This window comes from Anabrus simplex, chromosome 13, assembly GCF_040414725.1.
Source record: "Anabrus simplex isolate iqAnaSimp1 chromosome 13, ASM4041472v1, whole genome shotgun sequence".
Taxonomy (NCBI): domain Eukaryota; kingdom Metazoa; phylum Arthropoda; class Insecta; order Orthoptera; family Tettigoniidae; genus Anabrus; species Anabrus simplex.
The window spans coordinates 10,597,835-10,612,689 of record NC_090277.1 but is presented as its reverse complement, the minus strand read 5'-3'; positions in this window follow the sequence as shown (position 1 = coordinate 10,612,689).

Sequence of the window (14,855 nt, the reverse complement as noted above, 5' to 3'; positions counted from 1 at the left end):
CTGATAGTGTCCTCTCTCTATTGTTGCAGACTTCCCTTGCACAAGAAACTGTGCTGTTTGTTTTGTTGATGCCAACGTTGGACATTACCTCAAGCAAGAAGATATTTTCACCTCAACTCTGCATAATTAATTCGAAACATTTGTGTAACATGTATCTTAATAAATTATATTAAACAAAATTTAACTAAAGATAACCTCTTGTAATTTTTTAAATAAAAAATTAACTCCCTCCTTTTTCCTACTCCTTTACGTATCTGTGTTAGTGCGACGTAAATAAATTCTCTTTAATTAGATTATCTGTCTAAGAGCAGAAGAGAAAGCAAGATAAATAAAATATATTTTTGCACTCACCTATAACGGTTCAAATAAATTAAATTCTCCTCCTCCTCCAGGCTCACTTCTAATTCTTCTCCTATATAGAAAGAAAACGTTAATGTAAAATTAAAATCTTTCGCAATCCGACAATAGACGAAGTCTTGAAATTTAAAAAAAAGTTAAAACTCACCAAAAATATCACCATCACTTCCGTGATCGTCCATTAACTCTCTTAGTTCAGCTAACATCACGTTGCAGGAAAAGAAACTAAATTTGTGAATAAACAATAAATGGAAGTTCGGACTTTCGCGTCGTAACAAAATACGAGTATGCAGCCTAACGAGAAGCCGAAACTCTTCGTTAGTCAAATGACGTATTCTGTTTACAATCGCTCTTTCAAATGAGCCCTGACTTCCACTATATTATTTATCTCACACATTTCCTGTAATCTAACTACTTCCCGCAGCGCTAGAAGCTTTTCAAAGAGAGTATCTTGGACAGATGGCATTTCGATAGCTGTTTGAAACTGTAACGTACCTACAGCAAGCGATTCGCAGTATATATACCCGTTCTAACGCCGACATGTAATTTGAAAAAAACTAGTTTCAAAAAAACCTGCTTAGATACAACATCTGCTAGTAAGCTGCGTAGCGACCCAGACTTCAGTTTACGCGTCCTTTTTTTGTAGCCTTGACGAAACCGTGGTCAAAGCACGGCCATGACCAGCAATGACCGCGAAAGAAGTAAGACGTTAACCGGTTTATGCGAAAGCTGCTTGCAGGAAACATCCGGGATAGATATACACTACAAAGGAATGTTCTGCTTCAAACATATGTCTACAAAATAATAATTTTACACACAATAAAGTCGCGTCTGGTAATATAATGTGAGATTATCTTACACCTAGCATTAAAATTTTTATATAAAGCAAGTGAATTCGCTCACATCTAGATGAGTACAAGTTCGATCCTCCTCGTTGGCAATCATAAAATTATTCTCTCTAGTTCGCTATTTTCATACTAGGCAACTGCTAAGAGAAGTATACCTTAAAGCTAACTGGAGTATACGCCATATCAGTGTGACGTAACGTAAACTGTAGCACACTATTTAAAAAAGTGTATGAATAAATATTAAGGTATTGTCCTTGTTGGCAACAGTGTGTGCGTGTCATCAGTCATGGAGCGACAAGTAAAGAATGAGTTTGGTGAGTAGAGAAACCGTAACATCCAGTGTAAATGTGAACTTTGTACACCAAATATTAAACCTGATCCTTTACGTACAATATATTTCTCACTAGTAGGTGAGGCTATTACATCATACTATACACATGGCAGTTTACTTCGAATGCCACAACATCTAATTCGCTATTTACCATCTGGGTAAGACTGTGAAGCATGTAAGAAAGAATTTAATCATGTATTTTGAACTAACAGGTAAATAAAACAGTGTGATGTTCCACTTATTATTCGAGTTGCTTGAATAATTCATCCTAACCTATATATGCATACACATATTTTGTTTTGTTTTTACACCAACCAAATGCTATAACCTTGAATCCGTTACCAGATTTTATTTTTTCTATCATCAAATCACCAACCTGTGTAGGTGTGACAAATTATAGCTTTCACTCACACACTGTCTCAATTCAGAGGTTGATTAAGAAATAATTCGTAATATTTTATTTTAATAGAAACCATGCTTTACAGTTTTTCAACCAATATTTCGGCTACGTGGCAGCACGTTCTTTTGTTTTGTTAAAACACTGTCGTGTTTGATGTCTTTGTTCACTGAAGTTCTTTGCCGTGAATTCACGCGCCCCTAACTGATTCATTAGACGATTTATTATTTCATCTTCCGTGCTAAACATATATATTCGATATAATTTTTGATGAGATAGCACATCATGTGTTAGCCTAACTAATTTATTCGTTCAGAGATCATAATGCATTTTTTTTGTTAGCCATCTTGGACAAAGATAATAAGAAATCACAGACATGACACTCTCATGTATGGGCTGTTTGACCTCGAAGAGTACAAACAGTTGCCGACGTATCCAACAAAAATGGCGAGATGTTTTTGTTTTATTCCGTATATAAAAATTCATACTATCGCGTTCGTAACAACGGAATGTCTTAATCAACCTCTGATTTCAGACTTTATCCGAGTTTTTTTAAAATTAGTTTTTAACTAGTACAATGATATTTCATAGATAACATTTATTGATGTAAGGTTAGTAAACAGTGTGTGTGTGTGTGTGTGTGTGTGGGTCTCTAACGTCAAGATTTTACAGCTAGATGTGTTTTCTGTCGAAAAATAATTAAAAGGTAAGTAGTCGAAGGGAAAAACATATTTTATTAAACTAAGCACTTTTTGTCTCAACCTTCACTGCTCACCAGTTGGATAGAGTCGTTAGTAGCTAACCTTCAACACACAGGTAAGCAGGAGGAGAGGAGCGATTCTTTTTTACAAAAAAAATCTCATATCCTGTTCACCTTTCGCCAGCAAGTAACCTTGTAAAGCAAATCCAGTTGCTGCAATTATTTAACATGTAGCTGTCTCACCTTGAGCAGTGAGAGGAACTCCAGCAAGTAACTTTTAGAAGCAAATCTACTCACAGGACCTTGCCTTTCAAGAAATATTTACCTCTTACATAAAGACCTCTGGGTAAGTGTAGTAAACATTTCCTACATGCACCCTAACAAGTAAAAGAACTCTGCAAAAAAAAATATAAATTTAGTACCATATCTAACATGATGATTTTTGTCTAAATGTCTTTCCTGTCACCAACATAATCAATTTAAGAGGTAATCACATAGGCAAGTAGGGTAGATTTTTTTTTGCTAATTGAAATAAGCAGTTAATTACACTCAATAGAGGTTCTTTTTAAATCTCTACTAGAAGAATAAGGTTAATAGTGAACTTGTTTTGCTCTTACAATACCTTTCAGTAAAAAGATACTCAATTACGCACTATAACAAGTGATGTTACCTATCACGCCCACCCACCTAGGCATAGCAGTAGAAAGCTACCGCAAGGAGCGACATTCCACACTTGTGTGTAGCCTTGACAGCGAGAGGCACCCTCCGCACGTGCCTTAGCAAGTGAGAGGCCCCTTCAGGGGGAGAGGAAGCGCACGGGCATGCACAGTGGCTGCCGCTGGTCCAGAATTCTTGTTTTACATCTACTTTCAATAAATTTCGAAATTCTTTGCAATTATTTATGAAAAGGATAGGAAAACAACGGATATGGAATCTGCCACCTGGGCGACCGCCCTAAATGCAGATCAATGTTGATTGATTGAACCTCATACTCAGACACAAAAGCATCATAGTAAGACCATCAGTACTGTACTCTGCAGATTCCCTGTACATCATTAGATAGGGGCAATACCAAAAACTGCAATGGATGAATCAAATGCTATTCAGCGCCATAAAAGAGGAAGGTAAATACAGAATAAGGCACAATGAGAAATTAGAGAGCATTACAGCAGTTATGAGAAAAACGATACTGAAATTCAATGGTCACGTACTCAGGATAGACAACAGGAAACTCACCTCAACACTATCTCTAGAGGGTAAGCGACTAACACCAATTAGGTAAGATCAGTTAGAAATGACCTAAACAAATAGAAACTGGCCTCAGTGGGGTCTGCATCAGAGAAAAGTACAGAAAACAGATCAGAAAATCAGAAAATCTGCTGTCACTAACACTGCAATGATGAGTAGGAGTGAAGTGGACTCAGGGGGAAAAAAACAGTCAAATACCTGTTGCAAAAATTTCCAGTACCGGTAAGTGAGGAACCACCAAGAAGAGAAACCGTACAGCAACTGAGGCAATACATAAACCAGTATATTTCTTATAACAAGGAATGTGCTCCTCTCCATTGCTGTCTGCTGCTAACCAGGTCATGTCATGATGCCAAGCACATACATACAGCATAAGGATGAGAAATTACTGGCCCAGCATCAACCAATCAGCTTAATATAACAAGTCATCTTCTATTCGATAACTAGTGTGAAGTTGCGTCGGGAAGTGATATTTCTTTCACCTTTGTTTTTGAATTGTGATTTGGAGTAAGACATCCGTGTTCCAGGAGAAATGTGAAAAACATTGCCAACTCTCTCTAAGACCAGGAGATTTGTGGCTGTGGTGTGGTGAAGTTGAGAGGGTAGTGGCCATCAGTAGTAGCAACTGGGAATTAGAATTGTGGAGAGGTTGAGGCAAAAAATGTACAGACGAGAAAAAAGTATCCGGGTTTGTTAATAATTACAGAAATTAAAGAACAAATTTATTGATAAGAAAACAGGGCTTTTTTAATCATTCCTATAATTCCTATTTTCAGGCAGCCAAGATGGAATAAAAATATAATGTGTTCTCCACAAAGTGGAGATGGCTGGTAGTTGCCTCTAATTGCCCCCCCCCCCACCCCAAACACCAGCACTGGTGGCCATGGCCTATAAAAGGAACTGTCCTGGAGTTCGCTCTAGTGAAGAGAATGGAAAAAACTATACCGGGCTAGTTGGCTGTGCGTGTAGAGGCGCGCGGCTGTGAGCTTGCATCCGGGAGATAGTAGGTTCGAATCCCACTATCGGCAGCCCTGAAAACGATTTTCCGTGGTTTCCCATTTTCACACCAGGCAAATGCTGGGGCTGTACCTCAATTAAGGCCACGGCCGCTTCCTTCCAACTCCTAGGCCTTTCCTATCCCCTCGTCGCCATAAGACCTATCTGTGTCGGTGCGATGTAAAGCCCCTAGCAAAAAAAAAGAATGGAAAACCACAGAAAACGATTCTCAAGACAGCCGATAATGCGGACCATCCTTGCGTAGATCTATAGCTGCAGTAGAACTGTAGCCAATGGCAAGCCAACCAAGTGACTATGCAAAATAAACAGTTTAGGGCGAAAAATATGTCAACATTGCCTCCATTACCATGACAAGACACCACTTCTCACAACATTCTAGAGCTAACGCCATACTCCAGCTCGTGAAAAAGAAGTTCTGTAGGTGGAGAAACATGGGAAATACTGTAGAAGAGTGACTTTTCATTTGATGAATTTTTACATCCTTTCTATCTTTCTATCTTAGACCTTGTAAAAATTTCAAAAATGATTTTCTATTTTGCAAGTCTGTGCTACAAATGGTTAATGCTGAAATGACGTATAGCTTTTAGTGCCGCGAGTGTCCGAGGACAAGTTCGGTTCGCTAGATACAGGTCTATTGATTTGACTCCCCGAGGCGACCTGCATGTCGTTATGAGGATGACATGATGATGAAGACGACACACATATCTAGCCCCGCATCGGCGAAATTAACCAATTATGGTTAAAATTCCCGAGCCTGCCGGGAATCGAAATCGGGACCCCTGTAACCAAAGCCAGCCCGCTAATCGCTCAGCCATGGAGCCGGACATGGTGAATGCTGATCCCTGATCAGCAGATACAGAAATTTTGCCCCAGAACATGTCTCAGATGACTTTGGACTTCTCTGGGAAGAATAGAAATTAACGAGATATAAGGGAAATATACCGGGAGTTCATTCATATACAGGCAAAGGAAAGCGTGGTGGTTATATGCTAAAGGCTAATTCACAATGCAAACGTAACGTAACATAACGTAACGTAAACTTAAAATTAACGTTAAATTAGAAGTTAGTGGCCATGTTATCCAATGGAACCATTCACAATGCGCCAACGTAAACTTAACCGCAAGTCCATAAAATTAAGCGATTGCAAACTCCAAGCTCTTGCAGTTAATTTTACATTAAGTTTGAGAACCTGCCAATCAGAACATAGGTACCGGTAAACATTGTATTTCATGCGCGATGGCTTCTTTCGACGAAAGACTGGTAATTGTATATCAAAATAATCCTTGTTTGTATGATAAGAGGAAAAAAACTTACAAGGACTCTGTATTGAGAGATAATACATGGAAGCAAATTGCTGTAGCAATGAAATCTGACGGTAAGTACAGTTTGAGATTTCCCATCACCTTAATTTTCGTGCATAATAGACTAGTTAGATAACTAATTTAATTAATTATACAACACATTGATGAGACATAGCAGTTATCAGAGGCTGTGAGAGGTTGTGTAAATAAATATTTTCTAGACTTGTACTACAGCATATTTCATTGTATTTCAGTTGCTCATTGCCAGTCGCGAATGAAATGCCTGAGAGAGCGATATTGTAAAAAAAAAAATTACTCGACATGGAGACAAGAAGTGGAGCAGGCAAGTCCTTCAAAGAACCGTGGCCGCTGATGGAGGCGATGTCTTTTTTAGACGACCACATAAAGCCCCAAAAACGTACAGTAATTTTCCAGACTTGGGAAATAACAATTCCAGTACTGATAATTCCCAGTCAGATCCCAGCTGCTCTGCGATTGAACATTGCGTCGTTGAGTACGATGGGTATGTATATATATTTATATATGTCTTGTTTACATTATTATTTTCTATGTTTTCTTGTTTACTTACTGTTTCACTACACTCAAATCGACCATCAGTTTAAATGTGTTTTCTCTCCTTTTTTCAGAGTTTTCGACATTGGGGGTACAGAGGTAGAGAGAGTGACAACAGCTCTGACGTCACTGCTTTCTTTCCCCCTACTGCTCAGTGGACTCCAATTCTGGCCAGTCCATCCATTGAGCGCCGTGGCAAAAAACGGTGCTCCTCTACACCACAAGAGGAATTAATAGGGAAACATGTAGAACTGCAAGCAAAATCACAGAAAAAATGAAAAATAGTGCAGAAAATTTATTTTCACAGTTCGTGGCTGAGAGCTTATCTCAGCTGCCAGAGGACATAAAGGATGAGTGTAAGTTAAAGATTATGACTATCCTTGTGGAAGCGAAAGAGAAGGGACGGAGGAGAAACAATTTGTAAATAGGATCAGTGAAACAAGTGGAAATTTATTTTTATATTTTTATTTTATCTTTCAGTTAACATGTATATTTTTTTAAAATCACAATACATGAATAATGAAACTTACACTAGTCAGCGAGTAAAGTTCCTCTCAAAATGTACTCAATTTGCCCGTCTATTGCACCTGCCGGTGAAACGAGGTAGTCGGCAATTTTATCCCGCACATCTCGGGCCTCAAACGATGCATTCCGTGCACCAACTTGTTGGCGATTACCCCTTAAACGTTGCATTGCACCCGTATTCCCCGGAATGTTCATCCGCCAATCAAAATCCTGTACCTGGCCATCCATTCCTTTATCAGCATATCCCAATGGGCAATATAATTTAGCCGGAGAATTTATTTCAGGTACTGTTAAGAAATTGTGAAGGCTCACAGTTGCTTTTATTATATTGTCCACATTTTCAGGCTTTGCGTTGATACTCCTATGAAAAATACGCCACTGAGAAACCAAAATACCGAAAGTATTTTCAATAACTTGCCAAGCGCGCGAGAGGCGATAGTTGAATACCTTTGTCTTTAAGCTAGTTAAAGAAACCTTCGAGAACGGTCTCATTAAATTTCTTTTCAGGGGGAATGCCTCATCGCCAACAAAGTAATATGGCATGGGGTTTGTTGAATTTGGAAAGGGATAAGAGTTAGGGATTGGGAGCAAACCATCGTAAAGTCTACGTCCAAAATCCGATTGATGGAATATTCCCCCATCAGACTGTGAGCCATAAGCTCCAATGTCAACATAAAGTAAAACAGTAATTGGCATTGCACACTGCCATTCAAAATGTGCTGAATGTCTTTTTATAATTGAAAAATTGTGAGCCTGAGTTACTTGGAGCTTGAAACACAATGTCTTTGCCATCTATAGCTCCAATGCAATTTGGCATATCCCACTGTGTGTAGAACTCCTGCGCAATCCTCCAGAAATCTTCTTCAGTAGGCAGCGGTAGATGTGTCTCATGAAGTTCATCCCAGATAGCACAAGTGGTTTCATTTATCACCTGGCATGCCATTGATTTTCCAATCCTGTAGTTTCATGCTAGACTCGGGATAGAATCGCCAGTTGCTAGGAAACTGAAACAGAACGAAGTTTTGATACAATATGTCTTAATATTATGACTGATATTCAGTAATTATAAGAATAAATTGACCTTTTCAATACAATATATCAAGTAAATGATATTATATAAGACTTGGGACTAGTTTAAACCACCATTTTCAGCCAAATAAAAATTAAACAAATTATGTGATAACTATAATATATGTATACCAGACAAAAACAGTGTTGTAGGAATAACTAGGCCTATAACATTAAAATATATATAATAACAAAAATTAATGTTAATATCTTCTTGTCACAGTATGATGTCTTTAAGTTGACTTAGGACCTCAGGCAAAGCAGTAAATCTCTAATGTCTGACGTAGAACAAGCACTGACTTGTTTTAGGAAGCATGTAGGCCTTGTAAACAAAGGAGTGGATAGGGAACAAGCACTCTTTGGCTGAAGATGGCCAATAGGTGGCTGAAACTAATCCTAAGACTTATGTAATATCATTTACTTGATATATTGTAATGAATAGGTCAATTTATATATTTATATATATGGAAAAAATGAAATTTATAGCTTATAATTCAGTAATTATGGTGTCAGGACGGTGTAGGATAAAATATAGTACGACTAAGTAGTATTGTAGGGTAGTAGTTCAATAATTACCTTATATCGTGTGATCTTTGTGTACTATCCTAGAAAATATTTATTTCCTTTGTTTTTTGGGGCACAGAATCAGTTATTTTTTCTTTTCTTTTCATTATTCTGTAAGGAAAGGCCAAGGACTGTGGATGTGGCCAGGCATTAAGGAGTACGAGGGAGGAGTTGGAGAGTTTGAGGGAGATAATTAGCATAATCTTGGAGGACATGCAGGAAGGTAGGCCTCCCTCAAACAATGTACAGGATACAGTAGGTGTAAAAGAGGGATGAGAAAGTAAAGGGGGAATTGTAGAAGACAGGCGGTTTAATATTTTAAGGGGAAGAATGAAAATAAAAGAAAAAATAAAATGAATTATTCTGTGCCCCCCTCCCCCCCCAAGAAAAGAAAGGAAAGAAATATTGTCTAGGATAGTACAAAAAGATAACATGACAGTAAGGTACTTAATGTACTCCTACACTACAATACTGAGAAGTGTGAAAGCAGAAGGATATGGAAACGTACAGTACAGGACAGAAAAAAGACAGGTGTAACAGGGTCGTGGGAGGGAGAAAAGGGTGGAGGAAGAAGCTTCTGCAGCTGCCAGGAAGGGAGGGGATCAAGTGGGGTGGGTAGGATTGAGTTTCTGTGCATGGGGGATTTCATTATTAGACATGTGGGGAAAGCGCATGGAGGAAATGGAACCGGGTAGAGTGTTATCCAGGAATTAAGTTAAGGCAGATGTTGAGGAAAGTAGAAGGGAAAGAGCAGTGAAAGGAGATTGTGGTAGTGTTTCATATTGGTACCAACAATGTAACGCAAGCAGTAGTGTTTCATATTGGTACCAACAATGTAACGCAAGCAGGTATAAGTACCAGCATAGCTGGGGATGTGTGGGATCTGGTAAATGCAGCAGGGGGAATGTTTAAGGAAGCAGAGATTGTTATCAGTGGAATACTGTGTATGAGGGATACTGACTGGAAGGTGACTGGGGATTTAAACGAGACTATGGAGTGGGTATGTAGGAAACGGGGTGAGATTTCTATATCCTAATGGGTGGGTAGGAGAAAGGGATCTGCACTCAGATAATCTTCACTTAAAAAGCAGTGGTAAATATGTTAGGAAATTTGTTTAAGAGCTTCATAGGGAGGTACATGCTGGGAAACAGGGTGGTCCAGGGAGCAGTGATACGGGTACAGGGATCTGGAAGTCAAGTAGGGATGGCATAAAACTGTTGGTGTTGAACTAGAAGTACTATAAAAAAAGGAATAGAATTTAGTACTTTAATAGATATATACTTAACCAGATATTGTAACAAGAGTTGAATCATGGCTGAGAAATGATATAATTGATGCTGAAATTTTCTCATGAAACTGGAGTGTGTATAGTAGAGATAGCACAGGAATGGTAGGAGAGGGAGTATTCATTCTGGTGATAGAAGAATCTGTAAGCTACAAAAGGAGTTATAGATGACAAACATGACATTCTAGGTGTAAGGCTCATCTCTAAAGATAATAGGCAACTTGATCTCTTTGGAGCATAGAAACCGGGAAAGGGTACCGCTGACACTGATTCAGAATTATTTGATAAGATAATATCCTATGTGGGATAGAAAGAAAGGTCTCAAAAGTAGGTCTATTAGTCAGTACCATATAGCTGATAAAACAGGCATGAGGGAGTTTTCAAAAAGTAACTAATATCAGTGGAAAACAGTAAATGAAAACATAACATACTGTGGGGTGGGTTTAAAGCAATTGTTGAGGAATGTGAAAACAGGTTTGTACCTTTAAAGGTGCTACGGAATGATAAAGACCCACTATACTCTAACAGAAAAGTAAAGAGAAGGAGGTGCAAGTTGGAAAGAAATTGAGTTAAAAATGGCTGTGGAAGTAAGGAGAAATTGAAGGAACCAAAGTAGAAAATTCAGTCTAGCAAAAAAGTCATGTAAGGATAACATGGTGGCAAATATATTTGGCAGTTATACAAATTTTTGTGAAAAATGAAGGGTAAGTGTAGGTCCTTTAAGGGAGAAACATTCCAAGGATATTCCAGGAACTGTTCGTGAGCAAGGGGAGAGTGTATGCGAGGATCTTAAGAAGTATTTAGTCAGCAGTATGTAAAGATTGTTGGTTACAAGGATAATGTTCAAATAGAGGAGGTGATCAATACTAAAGAAATATTAAAATGTATCTATGATAACAAGGACATTTACAATAAAGTACAAAAGTTGAAAACTAGAAAAGCAACTGAAATTAATATGTTTCCTGGGGATATACTAAAGACAATATCTGAAGTACTTGTTTCCGATTATATTACACTTGTTTGCAAAATTAATAACCGGCTCAACAGAAGGCATTTCGGGTTAAGGAAAGTTTATTCTACAGAAGCTCAATTTGTAGGATTCCAGCAAGCTCAAATGGACTGTATCGCGATTGACCTGTCCAAGGCATTTCATAGGGTGGATGTGGGAGACTACTGGCAAAAATGTGTGTGACTGGAGTAGACAAAAGAGTGACTGAATGGGTGGCTATATTTCTAGAAAATAGAACTCAGAGAATTATAGTAGGCAAAGCTGTATGTTACCCTGTAATAATTAAGAAGGGAATTCCTCAAGGCAGTATTATTGGATGATATGAGTAAAGAACTGAAATCAGAGATAAGGCTTTTTGCAGATGATGTTATTCTGTACAAAGTAATAAATAAGTTGCCAGATTGTGAGCAACCGCAAAATGACCTCGATAATGTTGTGAGATGGACAGTAGGCAATTGTATGATGATAAACGGGGTTAAAAGTCAGGTTGTGAGTTTCACAAATAGGAAAAGTACTCTCATTTTTAATTACTGCGATGATGGAGTGAACGTTCCTTAAGGGGATCACTGTCTTAACCTAGGTGTTAATACAAGGAAATATCTTTTTTTTTTTTTGTTGCTAGGGTCTTTACAATGCTTAGTAAAGCTAAAGGTTCCACCTATTCAATACGTTATCGTAATGGTCTATTTAGAACATCACATATTTATTTAACTTATCATAAAATACATCTTTGGTACCGGTTTCGGCAATCCACTATGCCATCATCAGCCATTGAGTTTTTTATAGCAAGGAACATTCAAAAATTTAAAAAATATGCAATAGCAAGTCCTATTCTTACAAGAAAAACATTAAAAATATAGCTAAATAGCATAGGCCCATTGTACTATACAAATTACATGTCTTTTTTGAAAAATACAATATTATTTAGTGCATCTAAAATTATTTTATATATAATTGGCAAAGTCTATGATTTGGTATACCTTATGTACAATAGAATCATGTAAAATTGATAAAAGAATCTAATTTTTGCCATTTAACCAGTTTTTAAAACAAAAAGTCCTATTTTACATGGAAAATATTAAAACTTGGCTAGTTAGTATTAACCCTTTTTTTATGTTATACAAGTAACATGTTTTGTTAAAAAATAAAGTATCTTTTTGTGCGTCTAGAATTGTTTTTTAGGTGCTTAAAAAGACTATGGTTTGATATAGTTGATACACAGGAAATTTGATGTTTCTATAAAAACCTCTTGTCATTTTTAACACAGTTTCTTAGTTCCTCATAATATGCGACTTATACTGTTTTAGATAATAAATACAGGTTCTTCTTCCTTAAAACTTACTGAAACAACAGTCTGTTTGACTATGTAAGTCCTGATGTGTTTTTTCTTGTTTGAGTATTGCTTCTAGTATTTTCCAATGTAAATAACTGTGTGGCTGAGGCCGAAACTATGGTTAAGATCTTGAATATTATTTTATGTGCCAGATAGAAATGGGCCGTAAATAGTGTTAATCTCGAACCAGTACGGACCTCAGGTTGAATGTAACAGCGTGCAGAGAGAGTGAGGAACAACTGCTGAATCACTCACTCAATCACTGCTGCTCACTCTCTCTGCACGCTGTTACATTCAACCTGAGGTCCGTACTGGTTCGAGATTAACACTATTTACGGCCCATTTCTATCTGGCACATAAAATAATATTCAAGATCTTAACCATAGTTTCGGCCTCAGCCACACAGTTATTTACATTGGAAAATACTAGAAGCAATACTCAAACAAGAAAAAACACATCAGGACTTACATAGTCAAACAGACTGTTGTTTCAATAAGTTTTAAGGAAGAAGAACCTGTATTTATTATCTAAAACAGTATAAGTCGCATATTAAGAGGAACTAAGAAACTGTGTTAAAAATGACAGAGGTTTTTATAGAAACATCAAATTTCCTGTGTATCAACTATATCAAACCATAGTCTTTTTAAGCACCTAAAAAACAATTCTAGACGCACAAAAAGATACTTTATTTTTTAACAAAACATGTTACTTGTATAACATTAAAAAAAGGGTTAATACTAACTAGCCAAGTTTTAATATTTTCCATGTAAAATAGGACTTGTTGTTTTAAAAACTGGTTAAATGGCAAAAATTAGATTCTTTTATCAATTTTACATGATTCTATTGTACATAAGCTATACCAAATCATAGACTTTGCCAATTATATATAAAATAATTTTAGATGCACTAAATAATATTGTATTCTTCAAAAAAGACATGTAATTTGTATAGTACAATGGGCCTATGCTATTTAGCTATATTTTTAATGTTTTTCATGTAAGAATAGGACTTGCTATTGCATATTTTTTAAATTTTTGAATGTTCCTTGCTATAAAAAACTCAATGGCTGATGATGGCATAGTGGATTGCCGAAACCGGTACCAAAGATGTATTTTATGATAAGTTAAATAAATATGTGATGTTCTAAATAGACCATTACGATAACGTATTGAATAGGTGGAACCTTTAGCTTTACTAAGCATTGTAAAATCTTGAGTCAATACGGACAAAAAATGAAGTTTTTAATACTAAATAGGGTCTTTACGTCGCACCGACACAGACAGGTCTTATGGCGACGATGGGATAGGAAAGGCTTAGGAGTTGGAAGGAAGCGGTCGTGGCCTTAATTAAGGTACAGCCCCAGCATTTGCCTGGTGTGAAAATAGGAAACCACGAAAAACCATTTTCAGGGCTGCCGATAGTGGGATTCGAACCTACTATCTCCCGGATACAGGAAATATCTTCTTTGAGGTAATCACATAAATATGATTGCAAATAAAGGGTACAGACCTCTGCACATGGTTATGAGGGTATTTAGGGGTTGTAGTAAGGATGTAAAGGAGAGAGCATATAAGTCACTGGTAAGATCCCAACTGGAGTAGGCCTATGGTTGCAGTGTAGGGGACCCTCACAAGGATTACTTGATTGAAGAACTGGGAAAAAAAATCCAAAGAAAAGCAGCTCGATTCGTTTTGGGTGATTTCTGACAAAAGAGTACCGTTAGGAAAATGTTGCAAAGTTTGGGCTGGGAAGACTTGGGAGAAAGGAGACGAGCTGCTCGACTAAGTGGTATTATTTGTGCTGTCAGTGGAAATATGGTGTGGAATGACATTAGTACGGTAGACGAATAAGTTGCAGTGGTGTCTTTAAAAGTAGGATAAATCACAATATAAAGTAAGAATTCAAGAGGACAAGTTGAGGCAAATATTCGTTTATAGGAAGGCGAGCTAGGGATTGGAACAACTTACCAAGGGGGATGTTCAATTAATTTCCAATTTATTTGTACTCATTTAAGAGAAGGTTAGGAAACCAAGAGATATGGTATCTGCCACCTGGGCGACTGCCCTAAAATGCAGATCAGTAATGATTGATTGATTCACTACTTGTTTACGAAAACGATATAATAAAATAACATCTTACCGGAGCTAGGCGCATAGACGTCGGCAAAGGAGACCTTACACTTCTTTCAATTAGAAAAGGTGACACAAGACCTAAGATCGTGTCAAACTGCTCAGGTTTCGACGCATGTACAAAAAGAACTCATGAGGATCATTTTCTCGCATTTCTAGCAGTAGATTA